General features: G+C 38.8%; 1 protein-coding gene across 6 annotated transcripts in view; it reads left to right on the top strand.

Annotated features, from left to right (window-relative positions):
* Psd3 (pleckstrin and Sec7 domain containing 3) overlaps positions 1–13117 on the top strand; it is a 528621-nt gene that overhangs the window by 40596 nt on the left and 474908 nt on the right. For 3 of the 6 annotated variants that reach the window (XM_052162839.1, XM_052162834.1, XM_052162841.1), the window contains exons 3-4: positions 3451–3500; positions 5082–5177. The exons of 1 other annotated variant lie outside the window; for it this stretch is intronic. The gene's annotated coding sequence lies outside the window, so the exon portion shown is untranslated. The remainder of the gene's footprint in view (positions 1–3450; positions 3501–5081; positions 5178–13117) is intronic. 2 more of the 6 variants (XM_052162836.1, XM_052162835.1) reach the window with 2 other exon arrangements.

Genomic DNA, 13117 nt, shown 5'->3' with positions numbered 1-13117 from the left:
CATAGAAATCAAGGTGTGAACAAGGCTAGGCTCTGCCCCTTCCTACTTTCTACCTTTGAGAACTCAAACATCCTTAGTATTGTGACTAGAAAACTCTGTTCTCTACCTCTGTCCTCTCTGGGTCTTACTCACTGTTTATCTTCCTGTCTGTCATCTGCTCCTACAAAGACAGCAGTCATTGAATTCAGCCTACCATTAGTTCAGACTGCATTGTCTTAAGGACAAACAGAAACAACACATTTTTAAATAAGATAATATTCTGAAGTTTGAAGTAGTTTTGAATCTTGGACAGATTATATTTATTAGTTTATTTGTACCGAGCCCATTATTAACAATTTTAAAATTCCATACCATTCACACCACTCCTAAAGTTATGCAACATCTCCAGGAAGCAGGTGTGAGAATGGAGTTAGCTTCCAGAAGGCCATGTCTCCTTGGTAAAATGCTTTCAGTATACACACACACACACAAACACACACACACACACACACATACACACGCACACACACACTCTCACATAGCTGTTACTGTTTGGTGTCCTAAATCAGGACTTGGGTCACAGTAAAGCAAAGGGACTATCTGGAGAACAATACTTAAAGAGGTACCTATATTTCATCACCAAACCTCTGGCTCTCGGATCCTCTGAGTTTTCCTCCTTTAAGTTCCAAGCTACTAAACAAGCTGCTTGACTCTCCCAGGTCCTGACTTTGAGAGTGTACATTGTTAACTTAAGCAGTTGCTGGCAAAGTGCTTCTCAACGTGTTTGAACCGATTTACATTCTGTCATCGGTGTCTGAGAGTCCTAATTACTTCACATTCTTTAATTTGATTTTTTTCACGATTTGATGGATGTAAACCAGGAAGTTGACTTACAGCACGTTTATTACTAATAAGCTTAAACACCCTGTATGTTTACTTTACACTGTCCATTTACTCCATTAGACTTCATTGTCACATTTCTTTTATAACCTCTACCTGTTTTTCTGTTCTATTGTCTTATTACTGACGTATGATCTCTTACATTTCACCACTAACCTCTCCTGTGTGATACAGGAGCAGATATTTTCTCTCAGCCTACTTTGACCTGTTTGTTTGCTGAGACAGAGTTGCAGGATCTTGTTATGTAGCCTAGGCTGGCCTCACAAATGATCCTCCTGCTTCAGACTCTGAGTGCTCCTTACAGGCATACACCACCATGCCAAGTGTTATTTTGGTTTTGTGGTAATTTTATTATATGAAACGTTTACGTTTGAATGCATTCAGGTCATTTATTGCTACCTTTGTTGACTGTGTGTATTATGTTCTTTTCTAATGATGTCATTAAAAATATTTTTGGAAGCAGGAGAGATGATTCAGAGGTTAAAAGCTCTGGCTGTACTTCCTGAGGACTGGGGTTCAGTTCCAGCACCCACATGGCAGCTAATGACTGTAACTACAGTGTTAGGGGATCCAGTCTTCTCTCTGGCTGCTGTGGGCACCACACACACACATGTTGCACAAACATATGTTCAGGCAAACACGCATACGTATAATTGTATACACATAAACCCCCACACACAATTTTTAAAAAGATTTTTTTTCCTAAATTTTATTATAAAGTTTCAAAGTTTTGGTATTTAAATGAAAACAACTTAATATCACTGAAATATATACTTATGTATAGCATCAAGTTTTTTCTATGACTACCCAGTTTCCATAAACATAATCAGCCAAAATATGTTTGAAGTGTTCCCATAAATTTTGACTCAGGAATTAAATTTATTAAAATGTATTCCAAAATAAGAAAGAGTGATACGTTCAAAGACTCTCTGGGACAATAATCATATTACCTGTCTGCATGGGTGAATTGCAGACAATGTATGAAACAGTGTTAGGATGAAGAAATAAACTCAGTTACAGATGCATAGTAGAATGCTTGATATAAAACAGAATTACATTTGTAGAAAATGTGATTCTACAAAGAGAGGGGAAGGACAGTCTTAATGGGAAGAGCCGGCGAAAAAATACTGCTTTTGAAAAATATATAAATACAATAAAGCTGAAAGTTATTAACCTGGTAACAATTATCTATAGCCTGTGAAATTATAAATACCTAGTTTTCTCTTTCTGATTAATATTTTCTATTTCTATGTATTACATTCTACCTTGTTTTATTTTATTTTATTGATGGTCTAAGTATGAGGGATAAGGTCTTTTCTGTGGCTGTGATCAGCTTGGAGTTCCCATTGTAGACCAGGCTGGTCTTGAATTTTAGGGGATTCTGATTCCACCTTGCAAATGCCTGGGTTGTAGATGTGAGCTTCCATGCCTAGCCTACCCAGCACATCCTAAAAAAGAAGATGGAAAGTTGCATTAAAACAATGATTTCAACTAGCAGAGAACTTAGTGATGAGTGAGCCTGGATTCTGTGCGTTACTATGATAAAAGCAAGCCGAAGTCCAGAATTGTTTTAAAACTTGTGTTAGTTCTTTACCGTTTTTTATACAATGGGATCGTATTCACCCACCCACCCATCCCCAACAACCTCCCAGATTCACCCACTTTTCCCTACCCACTCAGTTTGGTATTCCATGTTCATCCCTTAAATCCATCAACACCAATGTATGCATTGCATGTCTATGCACTATGTGCATGCAGTGTCCATGGAGGTCAGAAGAGGATGTCGGAGCCCCTGAAACTGGAGTTATTGATGGCTGTGACCAAGTGTTCTTAGCTACTGTGACGGCTTTCAAAAAAATCTTTGGTTAAAATTTTTTTTGAGAGATGTTCAAATTGTTTTTACTCCCTTCAGCACGTGCTAAGAGGGTAGTTTATGTGGAAATATAATCCTTGAAAATTTTACACAATATGTCTATTAAGTTCTCACATTTTTTTTAAATCTTAAAAATTATTTTAAAAGAACCAAGATGATCTTAATACACGTTTGATGTTTGGTGATGTGCTGACCCATCTTAACAGCCAGCTCTCTAGAGGCCAAATGAGAATCTGTCCAATTATCCTGATTTCTACTGTGGCTGTTTTAAGCATTTACATTGAAATCATTGACTGAGAAGTTTCAAAAAAGATTTATATAATTGATTTTCCCCTGTATGATCTATACCTAGCATATCTCGGTTTCTATATTTAGTGTGTGTGTGTGTATATATATATGTTATATAAATTAAATAGTATTGTTATATATTGTATCTTACAATACATTCTATATAAATAATTCTATATGATTATTTATTAATACATTATATAATCATATAATATACATGATAATTAATTATATATAAATATATAAATAAATATATTGTTTATATAACATATATACATACATATATATATATATATATATATATATATATCCTAAATAAGTATGTTTAAATATATCTATTAGGATTTAGTTTAGTCATTCAGTTAAACCCTATGGGCAGCATTGAAGCTCTTTTTACTTTTTCTCCACAGCAGAATTTCATTGCTTTGCTTCCCAAGAAATAACTACTATCAGGAACCAGGTCTGTATTCTTCCAATTTGTACATTGGTTACACATGTATATGTTTAATACAATGCAGTTATGCTTTGAATGCTTTTCAGTTTAAGATTTATTTATTATATTTTTATATGTATGAGTGTTTTGCCTGTGTGTGTGTTTGTATACCATGTGCATGGAGTTCCCACAGAGACCAAATGAAGGTACTGGATCCCCTGGAACTGGGCCTACGTAGGATTGTGAGGCACCGTGTGGGTGGGAGAAACCAAGTGCAGGTCCTCTGAAAGAGCAAAAAGTATTTTTCGCTGCTGAGCCATCTCTCCAGTTCCTGAAAAAAAATTAAATTTTATATTCAAATATTCAATAGCATAAACCCAAATTACTTAATTTTAAAACCAGTAATAGTCTGAATAGACAGTTCCTGAAAGAAAGTAGACTAGTGGCATTTACATGAAAAACTGCTGAGCATTGCAACTCATTGGCGAGATGCAAATCAAAATTAAAATGGCGCACCCTCTTACTTCACTAATAATGACTATTACCCCAAAGACTAATGATAACAAAAGAACCGTTCAGCCGGGCGGTGGTGGCACACACCTTTGATCCCAGCACTTGGGAAGCAGAGGCAGGTGGATCTCTGTGTTCAAGGCCAGCCTGGTCTACAGAGTGAGTTCCAGGTCAGCCAGGACTACAGAGAAACCCTGTCTCAAAAAACCAAATAAATAAATAAGTAAATAAATAAATAAATAAATAAAGTACTGTTCAGTAGGTGACAAAGAGGGAACCCTTGCATTCTGGTGGCTATAAAGTAAGTTACTCCAGTCATATTATGTAAAACAGTATGGAGATTCTTCAGAACAGTAAAGCGAGAAGTGCCACATAATTTAGAAATCCCAGCAGTGTGTATAACCTAAGGAAATGAAATCAGTATGTCAACAAGACAGCTGCACCCCCTTGCTCGTGCTAGCTCCATTCCTAACAGCCACGAAATAGACACAGCTGGTGTGTGCCACCTGAGGAATGGGAGAGAAGAATGCATACACACAACACAATGCTAATCAGCCACACGCAGACTGAAATCCTGCCATTTGCAGAAAGACGGATGGAAATAGGAATCCTTATATGGCGTGAAATGACTCAAACAGAAAGAGCTGTGTGAAATCATGTGCTTGGGAAACCTAAAAATGTTCATAAGAGTTATCAGTTGAATGCCAGCCATGGTAGGCTGGGGAGAGGAAAGGCACAGGGGTGGTGGAAAGGTAACCTGTGCCTACTAATCCACGTTTTGGCAGGAGCAAGATGTGCTGTCATATCTGAGAGTGACTATAGGTAACAATAGCGTACTACAAATTCCAAAGAGAAGAAGGAAGCATTTCTAAATTGTCCATCAGAAAAGCATGCTGTAAGCTTGAGGAGACAGAATTGTATGTTCTAGTAATATATTAATGCATTCTATACATGTAACAAAGCATTGTACAAACAGGTGCAATGTTTATTTTCTTAAATGTAAGTTTAGGGGTTTTTTTTAAAAGATTTATTTATCATATGTAAGTACACTGTAGCTGTCTTCAGACACCCAGAAGAGGGCATCTAATCTCATTACAGATGATTGTGAGCCACCATAGGATTGCTGGGATTTGAACTCAGGACCTGTGGAAGAACAGCCAGTACTCTTAACCGCTGAGCCATCTCTCCAGCCCCGTAAGTTTAAGTTTTTAAATATTGTATTTTTATATTAAAGTATGGAGACGTCAGGGAAAGTGACTTTCCCATAGGCAAATATGGCAGAAATTGCACCGACCTTCTTCATTTGCATCCCATTGGCAATGCTTTGGCACATCGCTAAGCTGAGGTTTGGAGTTGTCAACATTGTCTGTGTGCCCTGTGTCCAGGAAGCAAGGAGGACAATGCAGACAGTAGCATTCTTTTACACACTGGAGTCTGTTAAATGTTTGGGTTTCCTCTTCTGGTTATATACTTTTCCTTAGTTTGACATTTTATTTCTATTGTTTTATAAACATGAATTAATGAACACTTAGTGAGAGTCTTAGCTATCTGAAATAAAATGTATACTCTAGATTTGCACATTTGTACAATAAATTTGATTACTTAACATGTGCTAGTATACATGTCTAAACAAAGCTTTTTAAAGTATTTTAAGAGAGATTTAAATCATATCACATTCTTGTAAATTCAATTTTTCTTTATAAATACTTAATACCTATTCTGTTTTATTTATTTTAGAAATATGAAACCCTACCCCACTATTAATTTCATTAAAAATTAGGTAAACCTTTATATTACATTGATTTTTAAAAATTACTGGGGTTGTGGGCAAGTTCTTTAGGCTAATGTAAATTACTTAAAATTAAAACATAGAAGAATCTGTTTCTTAGATCCAATTGTGGCTAAAAGAGAATCCAAGAACTTACATGACCTTGTGGGGATTCTCTCGGTCTTTGAGTTTTAATGTTTTCTCCTGTCCAGGTATTATTATTTCTGACGCCTAGTTAGTGATTGTTCTAAAGGGTGAGCAAAGTGACCTAAGGAAAACACTAGCTAATGCAAAGCTTATGTCATTGTTAAAAATGAGAAATGCAAATACTATTTTAAAAACTCATACAGATGTCACTAGAAGTAGCACATTTCAGTTCCATGGACATAGTCAGCCTACTGCTTTCACAGATGCTACTCACACTGCTTCAAGGACTGGTCTTCCACAATCACTACCATCTGTGTGCATGACCGTGCACACGTGCACATAGACATGTGTGTGGGTGTGGTTGGACTAGTTAGCATGTGCCCAACCACAGTTATATGAGTCAAGGCTTTTCTGGAGCTTGTGTTTACTTTGAGTTTACTTTGAGTTGTTCTATTCCAGCCCAACGGCAAGCAGCTCCGGGAGAAGCTACATAAGTTCAAGTTGCGCTTTGGAGTTTTCTTTCTGTCAGTCTTTCAGAACAGAGCAGGTTGTATTCACTGTCGGCACTGAATCTTTCTTCATCTCCCGCAACTTTGTATCCTGCCTATCCCACACAGTCAACACCTGACACAATTAGTTGGGCAGGATTACAGGGCTGTGTCCACAGCCACCTCAACCCATCAGTACCTCACTGGAGCCTCTCTGCCCTCTGTGAGGATCCTTAGGTGTGGTCAAGAAGACAAAAAGACAAGGATGTGAGGAAGCAAGTGAAAGAATAGGCCAGGGGGTCATTTTAGCTTTATTAGAATTTTAACAATGTGTTGAAGAAACGAGTCTTTTTGCAAGAATATAGACCTCATCATTCTATTCATACAAGGGAACCTTAGCTTTAAAAGCAGCTTCTCGGGGGTTCTTTTACTCTACAGTTCAAACCTGCAGCTGATCAGAACCCAGCAGCAGCAGCAGCATCTGAACTAGGAAAGGTGCTGAGGGGAGGAAGGTAGAACAATCAGATGGATTCCATACTCGGTCCTTCCTTCTCCCCTCGCAGGGTGGAGTTAATATCATCTTATTTAATAAGCAGTTATGACTGCTGTATGCCAGGATACTCTAGGTGCTGAGATGTGGAAGAAGCTGAGACAAGTAAGGTCCTGTTCTCCTGGAGTGTAAATGAACATGCTAGAAGATAAAATGATGTGCAGAACAATTGACAAATAAATAGGAGTATGGTGAATGCCATAAACGTATACAGAGAGTGTCATGTAAGTCATTGTTGTCATTAAAGTTCTTTTGGGAAATAGCATAGGATAACAATCAACTGTTTTCTTTCCAAAATTCATGTTGAAATATTAATCCCAATGTGACAATATTAGTGGATGGATATTTGAAGGGTGGTAGATGATAGGGGTAGAGCCCTCATGGATGGGATTGGCGCCAGTTCTAAGAATGGCAACAGAGAATGCTGTAGCCTCTCACTCAATGTGCTGGCTCAGTAAGACTATACCCATCCATGAGAGATGGGTTCTTCCCCTGACATTGAATATCCTGATCTTGAATTCCCAGGCTTCAGAATAAACTGAGAAGAGTAAAATCTCACAGTTTATAAGTTTATCTGGCATTATTTTGTGGCAGCCCAGTCGAACTCAGATATAAGCTGAGATCTGAATAAGAAATGAGCCTGTGAGTTAAGCAGCAAGAGCACAGCAAGCAAAAGGCTCAGAGAAGAGTAGAGTGGGCACAGGAAAGGGGTGAGTGACCTGGACAAGAATATAGGACTGGAAAATACATGAAGTGGCTAGAGTCAGATCACAAGAGGTCACACAAACTTCTATGGAAGCGGGCAATGTGGAGTACGGTGAACGGGTTATAAGTGCAAGGTTTTAGTTCAGAGAAGGGTCCACTTTGGGGTGCCTTTGTGACACTGGAAAAGCCATGGCTGCCAGAATCAGGCAACTACAAGATTTAGGAAGTCTGTGTGGGTTGGGTTCTAGACCAGCTGCTGGAGAGTAGAGAACAGACAGTGAAGAGAAAGTAGCCAATACAGAAACAATGGCCAACTGCGGAGAACCAGGCAGCAGATAGAACTGATTCGGGGAAGGTTTCAGTTGATGGAAATAAAATTCCCTGATGGTGTGAAACAGGTGCATGGTCTCGCTGATGACTGAGTTGGGTTACTGTGGTTCCATAGAAACCTGAGTACTTGGAACTTAGTTATGCCCCCAGCATCCCATAGTGTAAACTTGGGGCAGCAAACTAGCTCCAGGACCCACACACACACACACAAACCTTTTCCAAGTTCTAGTTCCATGGGCAAATCCTCACCAGTCTGAACCCCACTCAGAAGGCATGCTGGAGGACAGGGTGGCAACAGAGTGCTGGGTCACACTAGGAATGACAGCACACGCAGGACAAATCCTACTTTTGATGGTTGAGGATTAAATTCAGAACTCTGTCCCTTTGGGTCTGGATGCTATTTAAACTAAGTCTTTAACATTTTCTGTAAATTTAAAGAAAGCCCTGAGGAGTGAACACACATGGAAATTCACTATAGGTAGGACTTGATTGTGCATTCCGTAGACAGCTGTGCTCTGGGCTAAGTAAAATACGAACTGAAGTTTTTATGCCAGCAACATCTCAGAAAATCAGAACATGCCCATGCTTTAACAGCAGTGCTGTGTATAATTACATTGTCTTTCATTTTTGTTGTAGGTGAAATACCCCTTATGCAGCCCAGAAGCCCATATGCTTCATTATAAACCACCATGCCTCCTATGTAAATGTGTGCTTAAATTTTTATTAATTGTAGTAACATTGGGCCACAATTATGAGTTGAAATGAAGTGTATTTCAGGGAGATGTTAGTAAGACTACATAAAAAATGTATATAGCTGCTGATTTCAAACTATATAGGCATATCGTTGACTATCCAGTTTATGCAGTATTTCCTATAGCAAAGTAAACACGAAGAGCATTATTACTAATAAGTATTCTAATAATGAATACTTATTAGAAGTGTTTGTTTCTTGGTGTCTTTCTGTGCTCTGTGCACAGTGCACATGCACGATCCCCTTCTCCTTCTGTTCTTCACCTGTTTGTATATAACCTGAAGAGCTGAAGGGCCTCCATGGGCATATGCTCTGCCGCGGATGTGCCATCGATTGCAGCAGCTCTCCCAGTCGTGTGTCTTCTCTACCCATGGCGCTCACACAATCACATCGGTGGCTTTTCCTGCAGAACAAGGGCAATAACAGATTACCTAAACAACTGCTTGGTCCATAGATATCCAGACAATTATGCAGAAAAAGAGAGATTAAGGTGGGTGCTCTAGACCACCCAACTGCTGTCTGTTTTACGCTTAAGCCAGAACATGAATCATCTCTTATGACTATCAGTTTCTCCAAAATAGAGCTTCCCAGGAGAGCAAGAGTCAAGCCAGTGTGTGTTCAGAGTTAGGGACATCTGTATGTTGTTGGTTCTGATTGGCCCTTGCATTTCCAAACAACCAACGAATGCAATAGAATAACCCCTACAGATGGTATGTGGTGTTTTTAACTGCCCAGTGTGTGAGGAGCTGAGAAAAGATAGCCAAAACACAGCACCATGGCTTGATCCTGAGTAAGCACCACCTGGAGGAAATAGAGCCTCACTTCTTTTTTTTTTTTTTTTTTTTTTTTTTTTTTACTATTGTTGTTGTTGGGTTTTTTTTTTTTTGATATAATTTATTTACATTTCAAATGATTTCCCCTTTTCTAGCCCCCCCCCCACTCCCCGAAAGTCCCGTAAGCCCCCTTCTCTTCCCCTGTCCTCCCTCCCACCCCTTCCCAGTTCCCCGTTCTGGTTTTGCCAAATACTGTTTCACTGAGTCTTTCCAGAACCAGGGACCACTCCTGCTTTCTTCTTGTATCTCATTTGATGTGTGGATTATGTTTTGGGTATTCCAGTTTTCTAGGTTAATAACCACTTATTAGTGAGTGCATACCATGATTCACCTTTTGAGTCTGGGTTACCTCACTTAATATGATGTTCTCTAGCTCCATCCATTTGCCTAAGAATTTCATGAATTCATTGTTTCTAATGGCTGAATAGTACTCCATTGTGTAGATATACCACATTTTTTGTATCCACTCTTCTGTTGAGGGATACCTGGGTTCTTTCCAGCATCTGGCAATTATAAATAGGGCTGCTATGAACATAGTAGAGCATGTATCCTTATTACATGGTGGGGAATCCTCTGGGTATATGCCCAGGAGTGGTATAGCAAGAGCCTCACTTCTTATGCAGCCTCGCCTGTGGCAACAATCTACCCAGCTCCCCGGTAGGTATGCCACTTTCTGCTTCACCTCTTCTGCTGAAGTGTGTCTGTCCTATCCCTCCCGTCCGCTCACATTCTGAACCTTGACTCAGAAGGCAAGCAGGATGGAGTAAAAGAGAGAAGATGCAAAGATGAGCTTCTTGCCTTTCCCAGGTGGGTTTTTAAATGTGAAAATAGTCATGCAGCTCATTTTAGTGGTACACATACATGGTGTGTGTGTGTGTGTGTGTGTGTGTGTGTGTGTGTGTTGACAGGAAGGGGATCTGATCTTAATGATGGCTTAACCAGAGATCTGGTTTTTTCCTGAACTACTGATGAGGTTTCCTGAATGGAATAGTAGCAATCTCTTCTACTATGAAAGGATCCAGTCACAGAAAACTCTCTGGTGAGACTAGAAAGTCTGAACAAACATAAAACAGACATTGGTTTAATGTAGGTGTTGGAACTGTACCGGGAAACATGCAAAGTTTGCTGAAAGCAGTACTGTCTCTTGAGAGGAAGAAGCAAAGGAATTAACAGACCAAAAGTTGAGGGCCACACACCAGCATCCTAGCCACTAGGGAAGCTATGGTGGGGGGAGGGGGCATCAACTAAACTTGGAATTTTGTGTTAACCAAGATAATATAGCAAAACCCCCTTCTTGAAAGAAAAGTAAAAAAAAAAAAAAAAAAAAAAAAAAAACCCAGCCAAAATAGGCTGTTAAGCTATCACATTCCTAGTGAAGAGGGAGGGTCCCAAACAATCCTTAGTTTTATATTGTTTATTTACAGATAAATTATATGTCCATTACTAAGCACAGGAATTTACCTCAAGTGTTCAGTTATGATATTACACCCATCAATCACCATGCCTGTTGAATTACTCCTTAATGATCTTCTGTTGATGCTGCTACTGGGGAGCAGAGTAACAAATATGATTAAAATGATATTATGGTGGGCAAGGGAAGAAGGAGAGGACTGGAAAACCCCAAGAACTAACTGCATTCTGCAGTGAGGCTTAGAGAACAAAAAACCTTTATAAGTTGGAACTCTCTGTGCCTTATGTGCTTGCTAAATAGGAGAGTAGTTGGAGACTTATCCCCATGTGGTATTTTCATAAGCAGATTCAGGGTGTTGATGGGTTGAGTCAGTGAGTGAGTCACACCCCACTCCACCCAGGAATAAAGCCACAATGGAGTGTTTCAGAAGACAGGTGTGAGTCATGCTGGAGCATTGATCCACACTGTGACATCACCACTACAGCCTGTAATGGGGCCACCGACTGACTGAAAAAGTAATGGTTGCATCTGCACTCAATTGAGTTCCATTACATTAATCACAGCAAGGTCAACATCTGCTACTTGCTTTTTGGATCACCAGTAATCTTGAAAATGAATGTGGAAGGCTTTGGTAATAAGGCTTTGATCACAGAGGGCAGGTTCTGATTAAATTTTGTTTACCATGTGTTTGTGGGCACCAGTGTCTTAAGGGGGTTCTCAGATGTAGCAATTATAATTAAGAGTTATAACAGCAAATATCCTTTAAAAAAGCATCTTATGATTAGTCATAATATATTCATACATGTGCATACTTAGTGTGTGTTTATATACCCAAAATTGTTCACTACAGTGTATTTCTTGAAATAATAAATATCTGGTAATGAATGGCCAATTGCTGGATATTATTTAATTAGATTATACTCTATGTAATAAAATGTATGAAACTCTGAACAAGTAAAAAGGTATAGACAAATATATATGTTAATATATGTATATATATATTGACAAATATATGCTTATATATGAAATGAAAGAATAGACTGAATATAAATGAATGAAAGAACAATGTTTCAAATGATCATATATTGCTGGATACTTTGGTGGTTCAAATATGAATGGCCCTCATAGGTTCATGTGTTTGAAATCAGTTCCCAAGTTTGTGAAACTGTTTGGGAAGGATTAGAAGGTGTGGCCTTGTTGTAGGAAGTGTGCCACTTTGAGATTTCAAAAGGCTCATGTCATTCCCAAAGTTCTCCCGTTCTCTCTCTCTCTCTCTCTCTCTCTCTCTCAACAGTGTGTGTGTGTGTGTGTGTGTGTGTGTGTGTGTGTGTGTGTGCCTGCCTCATGGCTGAAGTTAAAGTATGAGCTCTCATATATTCCCTTGTTCCGCCATTGTGGACTCTAACCCTAAAAAATATTAAATCAAACCAAATGCTTCCTTTTGTAAATTTCCATGTTCGTAATATTTTATCACAGTAATAGAAAACTAACTATGACAGACACTTTGTGAAGATCGCATGGGCAGGCAAGCTGGCTCAGTGAGTAAAGGTACCTACCGGCTACCAAGCCTGATGACCCAAGTTTAATACACAAGGCCCACAAGGTGAAAGGATACAACAGATTTCTGCATGGTGTCCTCTGACCTCCATACCCAGTGCTGTGGCATGAATGTGTCCAGCACAATGAATAAATAAAGGTCAAAACATTTCAAATAATTTTTATAAATATATAAAGATATATTTATATTGATTTACATAGTACTTTTGAAAATTGGGCACAGTATTTTGAAAATCAAGGGCTTGTGGGAATGTAGTGGAAAAGTCAGCACTGGTTTGTTAGAGTTAACTTTGTGTTTAATGTGACCTTTAAATTATGCTAAGCACTAAAGAAAAGTGCACAAATTCATTCAAGTCATCAAGTCTTCAGAGATCAAATCAATCACCACATCACTGGTTGCTGAACGTCCTCTAAAATGCTTCCAAGATTCCATGGATAAGGATTCAAATGCCCTGAAGCAATGTTGTTGTTAATATTTTTAGACTGCCATGTTTTCTCCCTAACACCATTTTCAAAGAGTTTGGAGGCATTCTCTTCCTAGATATGTCCCTCTCTTAATTCAGACACTCATTGATCTAATCATAAAAGGAAGCC

The sequence above is a fragment of the Apodemus sylvaticus genome, chromosome 18 (genome assembly GCF_947179515.1).
Source record: "Apodemus sylvaticus chromosome 18, mApoSyl1.1, whole genome shotgun sequence".
In the NCBI taxonomy this organism is placed as follows: Eukaryota; Metazoa; Chordata; class Mammalia; order Rodentia; family Muridae; genus Apodemus; species Apodemus sylvaticus.
Note: the sequence above shows the minus strand (reverse complement) of the source record. Positions and strands in the feature narration are given on the sequence as shown.